The 11,853-nt window shown below is 41.9% G+C and overlaps 1 pseudogene; it reads right to left on the reverse strand.

Moving 5' to 3' along the window:
• Nucleotides 1-4,730: 4,730 nt before the first annotated feature.
• LOC118609284 lies at nt 4,731-4,849 on the reverse strand (annotated as a pseudogene).
• Nucleotides 4,850-11,853: the final 7,004 nt, after the last annotated feature.

The following is an 11,853-nucleotide window of genomic DNA, read 5'->3' on the forward strand; positions in this document are numbered from 1 at the left end:
AAAGTTTGTGGAGAGTCCTTTTGGGATCAACACTCATGACGAAGGGAAGGAAGTAGGGTTGGGGGCGGATGGTTGAACTATAGTGCAGGTTTCAGCCATCATCGTACAGGGCGCAGTAGAGCTAGATGTCCCTTCGCAGCTCGAAACGAGTTAGGGGACTGGGTTTTTTATCAGCAAGGCACTGGATGCACCTCCACCCAGAGAGAGGGGCTGGCCTTGTGCAAGGCACTTCTCTTAAGCTATTAAAAATGGCCTAGAAAGAACTCAATGGTGAACTTTCAATAGCCAATGTTCCTGGAAACCAGGGTGCTGAATGGGGGCTGGAGGTCTGAGTGACCGACCACAACACCCACTACACGTCCTACCCCACCCACATCTGCTGCATATGGGGACCAGGGCAACCAGGGACCATGTCTCTTCCCTTCCCAGTCTCTATCCCCACACGATGACCCAAGACGCCCCACTCTTCCTCTAGTGACTTCCTGAAGGGACACTAATCCTGAAGTCCTCCTCATCTGCTTTCATCCAATGGTGTGACTGAGCATAACTCAATTATGCAAACAGCCCTCAGAAGAAAGCCAGGCTCCCTGGCATTACAAAGGATGTTACTTTGACCCTTGTGAGCTAATGCACTGCCTTTTAAAGGGCATTTTAATTTGTCCCCAGAAAAAAAGAAACTGATGCATTAAATGTTACCTTTGAGAACAGCTCTACCCTTATACATCCTTATAACCATTGATAAACACCTTGTGTAATATTATTAACATGTCCTTAATTTATACCGGGGGGGACCAGAGGTCAGCAGCCTTTTTCTGAAGGGCCTTGTGTCTGAGGAGCTCTCTTCCTCCCATCACTAAGAGTGAGAGAAAGAGAAAAAAAAAAAAACATCTTTACAAACTGAGATAACGTAGCTAATTTTAACATTTGTTTTTCCTTTACCTGCTATTTTTCTTTAATAACTATTTTAGAGTACACTTTTCTTATATTTCTGTCCTTTGGTTTTGAACAAAAGGCACATCTTAAAAATATCCAATCAATAAGGAAGATGCAATTCCATTATGCATCACTTCCCTTAATAGGACCTATTTTAAACTTGGACTTCCTGGAACTAAGATATCGAGAGGTTTATCAGAAATAATTGGACAGTTTGAATAAAGTATATTTGCAGGTCCATAACTGCCTCTATGGATATAAATTTATACAAAGCCATTATAAGAACTTTCTTAAAGTTACTCCACTTGAAATGACACCCTCATTTAAATAATCATCCTAGTGTGGTTGTTTAGAAAGAAGGAGATAGAGACAGAACCCCCAAAATAGCTGTTTTTAGAATCGATCAAGAGTTGAGGAGAATTCAACTTTCCCAATCTAATGCTATGTGTTAGAAGACATCTTTCTGGCTGAGGAAACTCACCATTATAAACCAATTGTAATTTTTTTTTACTGAGCATCTATGCCCAACACTGCTGGTCAGAGTAGGGTGTATCAAGGAGCGTAAAAATATTTCCTGCCCTTGAGAAATCTCACTGGGGAGGACAGACTAGCACATGAAATAATTGAAGTGCCGTTAAATCTAAAATTCTCAAAGCCTAGTGGTAGTTCAGGGAGCGGAAGGTACAATCACGGCAGGCCGATGTAGATATGAAAGCTTTTACAGAGGGGTTAGAAGTGAACCCTTTGAAAGCTCCAGTTGAACTGCAAAAAATATTTTCTGGGAGGGGCAGTGTTTTAAGTGTTCATTACTCTTTAATGTCTTATCTATAAATTATTGATTAGACTGCTGAACACTGAGTTGTACTTGAAAGGAATAGACGACGGAGGGTCAGGTGAGCTTAGAGGAAGGAAGGACCCAGAGAAGGTCCAAGAGGTGGTGGCGTCACTTGAGGGAGGGCAGGCCTGAGTGAGAGTCCCGGGGTTTTCGACCCGCGGTCAGTGTGGATAGAAAGACTCAAAGAAGAGAAGAAGAGGTAACCAAGGGAGAGATCCCTACAACCATCTCTGCCTATTTCAGGTCCAAATTTGCTGACCCTCCACTGAGTGTAAGGGAGTTGAAAAGTATTACAGCCTCTCTGGTCATTTCAAATAACCCCTGATCCTGGACATAGTCACTGTCTGCAGAGGGGCCTTGATGGACCCTCTCTTCTTTGATTGTTCTCAGCCTTTAAAGTAGGGGTCCCCAAACCCTCAGGCCATGGACCAGTACCTGTCCGTGGCCTGTTAGGAACCGGGTCATTCAGCAGGACGTGAGCAGCAGGCCAGCGAGCAAAGTTTCATTTGTATTTGCAGCCGCTCCCCAGAGCTAGCTTCACTGCCTCAGCTCCACCTCAGGTCATCAGGAATTAGAGTCTCACAGGAGCGCCGGTCCCTGGTGCCAAAATGTTGGGGACTGCTGCTTTAAATATTCTAGAGAGCATGCAGGGGGAAATGTGAGTCACAGCAGCAGGATTAAAGACTTCCAAGGAGAAACCTAGAAGAATATGCAATATGCAATAGGTAACAAGAATTACTGTTAACTGAGCGGGTACTCTGCCCGGCACTGCTATGTACATTTATAGTCAGAACCTCATGTAATCCTCAAAACCATGCTTCGAGACCATGGCTATCCCATTGTACAGATGAGGAAAATGACACTCCTACGGGTCGTGTAACCTGCCTTAAAGGAAGTATTAGAATGAGCTCCACAATTCATTCGTTAAATGAATAATTAAACAAGCCCACCAATTTAGAATATTCCATGAGAATGCAAATTACCAAAATTATCAGGTTCTGCAAGGAAGACTTTACTTCTTACTTTTTCCTTCTGCACATAAGAAAATGGACACTCGGAAAGGGTATCTGACTCGCCTGTGATTTCTCAACCAGTAGAACTAGCTTGAAACAGGATTAAAATCCAGTTGTTCAGACACCAAAGCGACCTTTGTCTCCTGAAAGCCTCCGGGTCCAGGAATAAGAAAATAATCCGTGGGTTGAAGGGAAAGGGCGCCCTCACATGGAAGAACATAGGTACAACGTATAGAATTGATTAGACTTTCTCACGATTATTTTTCTTCCAGTTCCCCTTCGTCCCCATTGTTTTGCCTGCAATACCTGCCTGTTTTCCAAACTGGAATTTTTCTGTGTGGAATTCTGGTGGACAGCAGGGAAGCTTAGCATAGGCGAAGACAGCCTTCTACCCTGAAACTAACTAGTCTTGAGCAGGGGAATGCCATAATCATTGTGATCTCAAGAATTAAGAGAGGAGAAGCCAGCAGAATCCTGCAGAGAGGAACAAGAACAGACTAGAAAGGTGGCATTGGGGATTAACTGGTGAGAAACCTTCCTGGGTCCATGTCATTGGGGATGTTGCCATGGCAGTGAGGTCCCTGGGAACAGGACTCTTCAGCCAAACTCCTCATGCATCCCCTCAGCAGCCACCCCCAGAATTCAAACCCCCGCCCCCTCCACACTCCCCACCCCCCCCACCCCACCCCGTTGGAAAGACTGAATGGAAACCATTAAGATAATGCAATTCCTTGCCGACTTTGCCATTGGGAGCACCTGGCCGATCCCTTGAGCCAGACTTTCTTCTAATGGAAGAAGTACAGGAGTAGCTGCCATGGCAACACAGTTCCCCTGCCCATTCCTACCATCAGTGAGCTGGGGGAGATCCCTGGAGAAAGTGGTTCCCCACCTACTTCACCAAGGTGGGAAAGTCGCCAAGAACACACAGATGGAGAGGAGCCTTAGGGAATGTTTCCTATAGCCTGAAATGGCTGCTGGAAGTTACCATGGCAACAAGATTCCTTGCCCATCAAGCCATGAAGGAGGGAGACTGGCTGAGCTGAAGGGCTGCAGAGGAGCCAGCGCAGCGCTGGACTCCCACTCAGACTCTAGGGAGGGGTCTATCCTTGGTTAGAAGCATCTCTGGGACCCCAGCCCTTTCCCGTGGTATCTGGAAGGACTGACTGGGTATTAGCTCTTTTCCATGAAAGGGCAGTGCTAATGAAGCCAGGGGGCACAAAAACATGAGTAAAGAAAACAAATGGATATTCGCTGTCCATCTACGCAGTGACTTTGTCATTGGAACGCATTCGAATTATGTGTCCTTCATAAATTTCCTTATTATCAGCTCTGTCCTTTACTTCCTTTGGGCAAATCCCTTCACTTAGTGTAATGTATCTAATATTCAGATAGGTAAGTTTGTCTCTTGGAGCCCAAATGGTTGATTGGACTTTTTTAGACAGCCATATTGAGATATAATTGACATACAGTATAGAGAGCATATTTAAAGTGTATCATTTGAATCAGACAGTGTATACTGTTTTTTTTTTAGCTCTGATTTCTTTCATTCAGTATAATTATCTTGACATTCGTCCATATTGTTTTATGTATCAATACTTCCTTCCTTTTTTATTGCTAAGTGTATTCCATTGTATGGAGATACTGAAATTTGATTATCCTCTCATCTGTGGATGAACATTTGAGTCGTGTCTAGTTTGGGGTTATAACCAACAAGCTCCTATGAACATTTATGTACAAGTCTTTATGTGAACATATATTTCTTTTGTTCTTGGGTGAAATTCTAGAAGTAGACTATTGGCTCATATGGGAGGTATATGTTTAACTTTTTAAGAAACTGCTCAATTGTTTTCCAGGGTAAACTTTTTTTTTTTTTTTTTTTAGGTGAAGCAACCTTTGGTTGACCTCACAGATTGCAAGGACCTTGTCAGCTGACAATCCCTTAGTTTTTAAGCCTACAGCTCCTGGTCTTCCTAGGTGGTCTCCCATCCAAGTACTAACCAGGCCCAACCCTGCTTAGCTTCTGAGATCAGATGAGATCGGGCTTGTTCAAGGTAGCATGGCTGTAAACTGGTAAACCATTTCTTGATATTACATCAAGAGTATGTGCAAGCTCCATTTCCTCCACATCTTCACCAACATTTGGTACGGTAAGTCTTTTTTAATCCCATTTTAATAGGTGTGTAGTGGTACCTGGGTAGGTGGGTGGTCTTTTTATTGTATGTCCTCTAGTTGGTCATTTTCGTTGCCTTCTGGGTTCAGAAAAACAGCATCGCTTGAAACATAATGGGGACGAATGGTGAATTAAACCAGCTAACAGGCCACATGGCTAAATTTGCATTAACGAAGAGGAGAAATTAGACCTACTTCACCATTACTTTACTGTCCAAGAATGATGCAGAGACATAGCACAGTGACCTTAGCACAAGATGACATTTTATGCACCTACGTAATGACAGTTACAGCTACTATTTATCAGGTTCCTATTATGTATCAGACACTATACGAAGGGCTTACATAAATTCTCTTTTTATCACACAACAATATAGTAAAGTAGGTATTAGTATCCCCATATAGCAGCTTATAGAATTGAGGCTAAGAGAGACTAAGCAATCTTTGCCCAATGTCATTTGAGAATAAATAGAATACCTGGCCCAAAGCCAGCCCTGGATGCAAAGCCTGTGCTCTTAACTGCTGTGTTCTAAGCTTCCCAGGTGGTTATGTGTATAGAAGCTGCCTACCTCACGATGGCATCTGGATTCATTGGAACAGGATAATAAAAATTAAATTGAGGCTATTATTATTATTATTATTATTAATTTTCTCCTCACATTTATTATTTAGTCTTGAATGCTCCAACAACACAATTATTTCTTTACTAGCTTTAGGCTGTCCTTCTTCTGCTGCTGCTCTGTGTTTTGCTTGTATGATCTGATTAACTCATAAATACCACAATAATTCTATGATTTATATTTCCTCTTAATATTTGTATAGAGTACCTACTCCTTAATGTACAAAACTAGTTTTATATCAGCTGCTGTAAGAAGAACTATAAAGACAAAAAAAGTATACAAATCTTATTTTCACATCCCCACAAATCTACTGGAGGAATGAATATAATTCAGGTCAATAGTTGATTATTTGATCTACCCTATTATCTATGTAAAAGTACTCAATCTTACTAGCTATAAAATATGCAAATTAATAACTATCAGTTCTATGTTAATTATATCTTAATAAAGCCAGGGAGGGGGATTTTTTTTAATTAAAAAAAATCTTTTTATGTATCTCATTTTGTCTATTTGTAGAGGTATGTTTACACACACATACACACACATATAGTGATAATAGACCTCTCATACATCACAGGTGGAATTTTTAAATTGCAACCATCTTTCTCAAAGGAACCTGGTAAAAGATTATACACACACACACACACACACACACACACACACATATATGTAATATATACACATATATATCTCCATCCAGAAGTGCTTCTATACTTGGCTCAGTAGTCATCCTTCTAAAATCTACTCTAAGGAATGAAAGTGAGAACACAAGATTTACCTAAAGGCTTTTTATCATTGCTTTATAATGGTAAAACTATTTTTAAAAAAAAAAACTGAAATGTTGACCAGTAGGAGACCAGTTAAATAAATCACGATGCAGTCATATATTGTGAACTCTTTTAGAAATTATGTTATTGTGGCATATTTAAAGACATCAGGAAATGCCACCTCATAATGCTAAGTAAAAACAAGCAGGTTACAAAATTGTATGTAAAGCATGATCCCAGTCTCATAATAGAAATTATATATATGTATTATATAGATTAGATATGTGTATATACACACACACACATGAATACACATATGCTGAAACTTTGTCAATATTTATATTGTTGTTTTCAAAAAATAAGATATGGAAGGAAAGACTCCAAAATTTAATAAGTGACATTTTGTGGGATTTTAAGTTTATCCTTTATGTCTCACCTGTATTTTCAAGAGTCAGAATCACTACTTTTATAACCAAAAAAAAAAAAAAAAACACTACTTTCATTTCTTTAAAAAAGCAAAATAACAACTGACATAAGCTGTGACAGTTCACTGCCCAACTTCTTACCTCACCTCATCCACAAAAATGGGCCTAACTGAGGCTCGGAAAAACCGCCATCAGTATAGAGTGAAATGCAAAGAATTTCCTAGCTAGGCTTGGTAACATAGATTTTTTTCCCTCTAGAATCTGAGAAAGGAAGACCACTGGCGACCTGTACAAAAACACTATGACTTGACAAAAGCTGTCTTGGACAAGGTCATTACCCCTTCGGAGGAGGAAAAAGGCTGTGTCATACCCAGGAGTTCCTATTTCTAGCACTCTCTTTTGTGCAAGTACAGCATGACTAGATATCAGAAAAGAATCTTAGGAAAAGGCCCCACCAATAAGGAGTCAAAATCATGTGAAAGGGTCAGAGGAAGAAAGATCAAGGGCTGTGTGGGAGGGTCATCAATGACCAGCAGAAAACAGGCATCCATTTATCAACTGCACTCCCCACCGGATGGGGAGTAACTCACATCCTGTGACATTGCCTTCTGTCCTTGATTATCTCAAATACATGAAAATATTATCAATCAGCCTTTCAAAAAATACCAACTAATGAGCCACATTTCCTCTTCCTTCATCTGTCTGTGTTAGCGGTGTCAATGTAAACCTTCCTAAAATAGAAGCCAGTGCATTTCTTAAAACATTTTTTTTTTGATGAGTGGCCTTCCTCACTTTCCCTTTCTTATTATTGTCTGTGTCTCTCAGAAGAAAAATAAAAGAATTAATCAAAATTCTTTCCAATCAATTATTCTTTGGTTAGTGGTTTTTTTGTTTTGTTTTGGTTTGGGTTTTTTTTGTTTTTGTTTTTGTTTTTTAGCTACCTTTCTCAATTGGGGCCTTTTCCATAACAAACTAAAAACAACTGTATTTGCAATATTAACATGAACTTGGATAAAAATATGCTCAATCCATTTTGATAACCTATTCACAGGCCTAAAGAAACATTCAAAGAGGTTAATCATTGTCTTAAGAAGATCGGAAAACTATCATTTTCAACTGCAGTATTTATTAAATGCTTCTGTGCATTTAATCCTCCCTCCAGCATTTATGGTGGCCAGATTCAATGCAGTCAGTGGAAGCATTTGTGGAGCACCACAAGCAAAGCTTCAAAAAACCAGAGAGGGGCAGAGTGAAAAGGCCAGCTTTGTATGATATGCCAGCCCAAGCCTGCCAGTGGAAAGCCTGGAAAAGAACATAGCAGGAAATTCCTAGGTCCTGAAATCCCAGTGCAGATAAAGGGAGGTTGCATAGGCTGCAGTGAAGGTACACAATGGGGAAGGCGACAGAAGTAAGGCGAGGCAAAGAAAAAATTTCAGGACCTACGTCCCCAAATCTAGGCCCAGAAAATGTACCTTTGCTGAATAGCAGAAATGATGCCTTAGCTAGTAGGGTAAAGTGTTTCTGGATGCTGATGGAGCCTCTTAAAATGTAGATGAATTTCTGGGGTCCTTTTTGGGGATCCTCTTACCCTGCTCAGGCTACTGACCATCACGGCTGACCTGAGCACAGACATATGCAGAGGAGGATACTAGGAAGTCGTTATCTGTGTCTTTGGAAAGGAAAACACAGACAGAGAGAGTCTGGGGAGTTTGTTAAGAAATAGATTTCCAGGCATCAGTATAATATAAAAGCCAAACTCCATTTAAAATCTATGACTGTAGCAAACCTTAGATATGACTTCCACATCCTCACAAATACACTGATTTCAGAAAAGACTCTAAAATATTCCAGTTCTTTGGAAGAAATCTGTAAAAGTCTTTATGTTTTGAGATTTAGATCACGATGGAGGGCAAAACAAAGAAAGACTCAGAGATCTTTAGGGTTGATCAGAAATGGCCACATGGAGGAATTGATTTAGGAATCTTACTGTGAATGCGTTCAAAACCTATTGGCAAGTTGAGATGAAGACTATGGTTGTCCATGGCAGGCACGGGCTGGGACGATCTCAAGCAGCTGGTGAGTCCGCTTTATCCACAAGTCAGGAAGGGAGCGGTTCTGCTCAGAGTCTGCCTTGTTATTTAGATCCCTGGCTGCTCTGGGTCTGATTAGGGCTCCCACGTTGTCCTGAGTATGACTGAACTTCCTTTTCGAAGCTGAGTCTGTCCTATTCTAAGAACCTAAGGTCTCTTGACGATAACACTTGTTCAGGATAGACGACTGCATTCTGGGGATGCCGAGAATTAGAGCATTTGGTCAAAGAGCCTCAATCTTTACATTCATATTTGAATGGGAATTAGGTGTATCAAAAAAGTGTGAATCAGAAGTTGAAGAACAAAATGAATGGTTTGCAATGATCATAAGAGAATGCGGCGGGAGTGGAGGTGGGGGAGGGGGGTGCACAGGAAGGAAGCAGGCAGCAGGGAACAGCATCTGAAATGAGAGATAAAGTAAGTTGAGGTAGCGCAATAGGATTTAGTTTACTCTTTACACCGAAGGCAGGCAATTAGAAATGAAGGGTAGATTTTCTAATCCTTTCTACTCAACACATTCAAAAGATGCAGAGGAACCAAAAATGCATATGTTCTCTGTAGCATATGTTCTCAGAGGGAACCAGCCCCCACATGTTAAATTTAAATAAAGAAAAAAATTCCGTCCCTGTGTACAGCCAGGGAAGAAGATAAGAAGGTCAGTGGCAAGCAGAACAGAGTTACCTGCCTGTCCTAGAAGGGCAGCTTTGCCATGGCCCATAATTCAAGGTGGCTGATACAGATTAACAGAGTTGAATTGCAATGGACCAATATTTAGTGAGCATCTACTAAATGCAAAGGCTGGAGACTGGGAAATACCCAGATGAATAGGATGAGACTCCTCCTTTATCGAGTTCGCAACTATCTAGTGAGAACCAGTTCAGAATAGGAATAAGATAGAAGTTTTAGGGTTGAAATACACCAATATCGCAGATGCCAAACCATTTGCTCACGAGAACAGCAATCTGTTCCAGTGTAAGCCAGAGGCAGTAGCTCTCAGCCCTGGTCAGTCTGCTAAGTAGACATCATTTATGAATTTTGGGTTCCCAATTTAAAGACATCAAATCACAACCCCAATTTAAAAACATCAAATCACAGCCCCTTGCAAACCCACAGTCCAGTGTTGAGCAACTATGGAGCTTTTCGGTATCTCAAGCAAGGTATAATCCCTAAGAGTAGAGGCTTTGGGGGTCAAAACTCCCTGGATTCAAAATGTGACTCTGCCATGTACTAGCTGTTTGGCCTCGGGCAGGTGTCTTCACCTCTTTGTGCCTCAGCTGCCTTATCTATAAAATAGACACCTTCATCACAATATAGTTGAAAGAAGCAAGGAAGCTAACACTCCATTTAGAAGAGTATATGGCACAGAGTAAGACTGACTAAATGATAGCTGCCTTTACTGGACGAGCTCTGATGAGGCAGTCTTCACTAATCCTTACCAACCAATTAGCAGGAAAGAGCACAAAGGGATAAAGGTTTAAGAGGGCAGAGGTAGAAAGAAGTGGAGTAAGGGCTTTAAAAATAAATGTCTGGCTGTTTTACAATGCTGCTGGCCATCTCCCGGGATGGCGATGCAGGGCTGGGACTAGGGGGCAGGAAGAGCGTTGCCTGGGGCACAAAATGACATCAGGCAGTTGCTTGCTCTGGGGCCGTGCAAGCATAGGACTGCCTAGATGCCTGCTTGCCTCGCCCTCGTGCTGGCTCTGCTTAGCATTACTACTGGTTTCCTCCTCGGGCCAGTTCCTTGGGTTTACATTCCATCATCTTTGATGAAACGAGAAAGGATATGGACAAGTATGTGAGAGAAATAAAGAAAAGTTAGCCAACTAGGTATTCGCCAAACATTCTGTAAAGCTACATCCAACAAGAGATCCCAAGAATGGCGGCCACGCCCGACAGCGCTGCTTGCACCCGTGATCCAGTCTGCAAGTCAGGACCTCCCAGCTCCACCCACCCACACGCAGCTGAGTGAGCTGCCCGTGTAAGGGGTGAGTCTGGGGCTGGGCTTGAGAAGGGCTGCTAGGTTGGCAGCCAGGAGAGGAAGAGTTACTAAGTCTCTTGGAATGGCTCAAGGTGACCTCATTTACTCCAGTAGAAGGATTTCCTCCATGTTGATGCTTAGAATAGCTAGAACCATAACCTCAAGCTTATGACCAGGAATCTGTTCCTCTCAAAGGGCCACTTGCCTGGGAGCCATCCGAAGTGTCCAGGCACCCCCTAGTGGTAAAGCTTTGTGCCTTGGCTGCAGAAAGGACTCACCACCTGGGATGCAAAATCCAGAAAGGTGATGAAAAGAAGGCTTAAAAATGTGCCTTCTCCCCTCCCCCCGTACAAAGGACATACCAAATGCTTACTGTGCCAGAAGCCACATGGCCTCATCTCTGCCAGACAAGAGAGGGGAAGGATGAGATGCTTGCCAGGCAAAAAGGCCACACTAAATTTTCTGCTTGTTTTCTCAAGAGAACTTCCTATCCCTTAATGAACCTTTTTTTTTTTTTTTTTTTTTTTTAAGCAATTTCTGTGTCAGGGTTGTAGGCGCAACCTCTGTCTGTGTATGCTGAGCTTTTGGTTGCCTGTTTTTCCAGGAACACATTGGAAGCTCCCTGAAAACGGAATGAGGCTTCCTTCCCTTCTCCTGGTCCACACTCTAGTAGGAGGACGGGAGGTAAAGCCTCTCAGCTGGCTCAGAACCCTATGGCTGACCCCAGCAGACTTCCCTGAGGGTTGACGCATTGGCCCTTGGTTTTCGGGAAGAGATTAAGTCATAGATCTTACTCATATTTATACTTAACAGTAATTAACTATAGTTAAAATAGCAAATAAAATGATCCCTTGAGGGAGTATTACATAATTGTTAAAAATATGGACTCTGGTTCCAAACTGCCCAGAATCAAATCCCATCTTTCTTAGTTACCAGCTCTGTGACCTTGGGAAAATTACGTCACCTCTCTATGCTTCCATTTTCTAATCTGTAAATAGGGATAATAACTGGAACTGCCTGATA

The sequence above is a fragment of the Rousettus aegyptiacus genome, unplaced genomic scaffold (assembly GCF_014176215.1).
Source record: "Rousettus aegyptiacus isolate mRouAeg1 unplaced genomic scaffold, mRouAeg1.p scaffold_m13_p_10, whole genome shotgun sequence".
Taxonomy (NCBI): domain Eukaryota; kingdom Metazoa; phylum Chordata; class Mammalia; order Chiroptera; family Pteropodidae; genus Rousettus; species Rousettus aegyptiacus.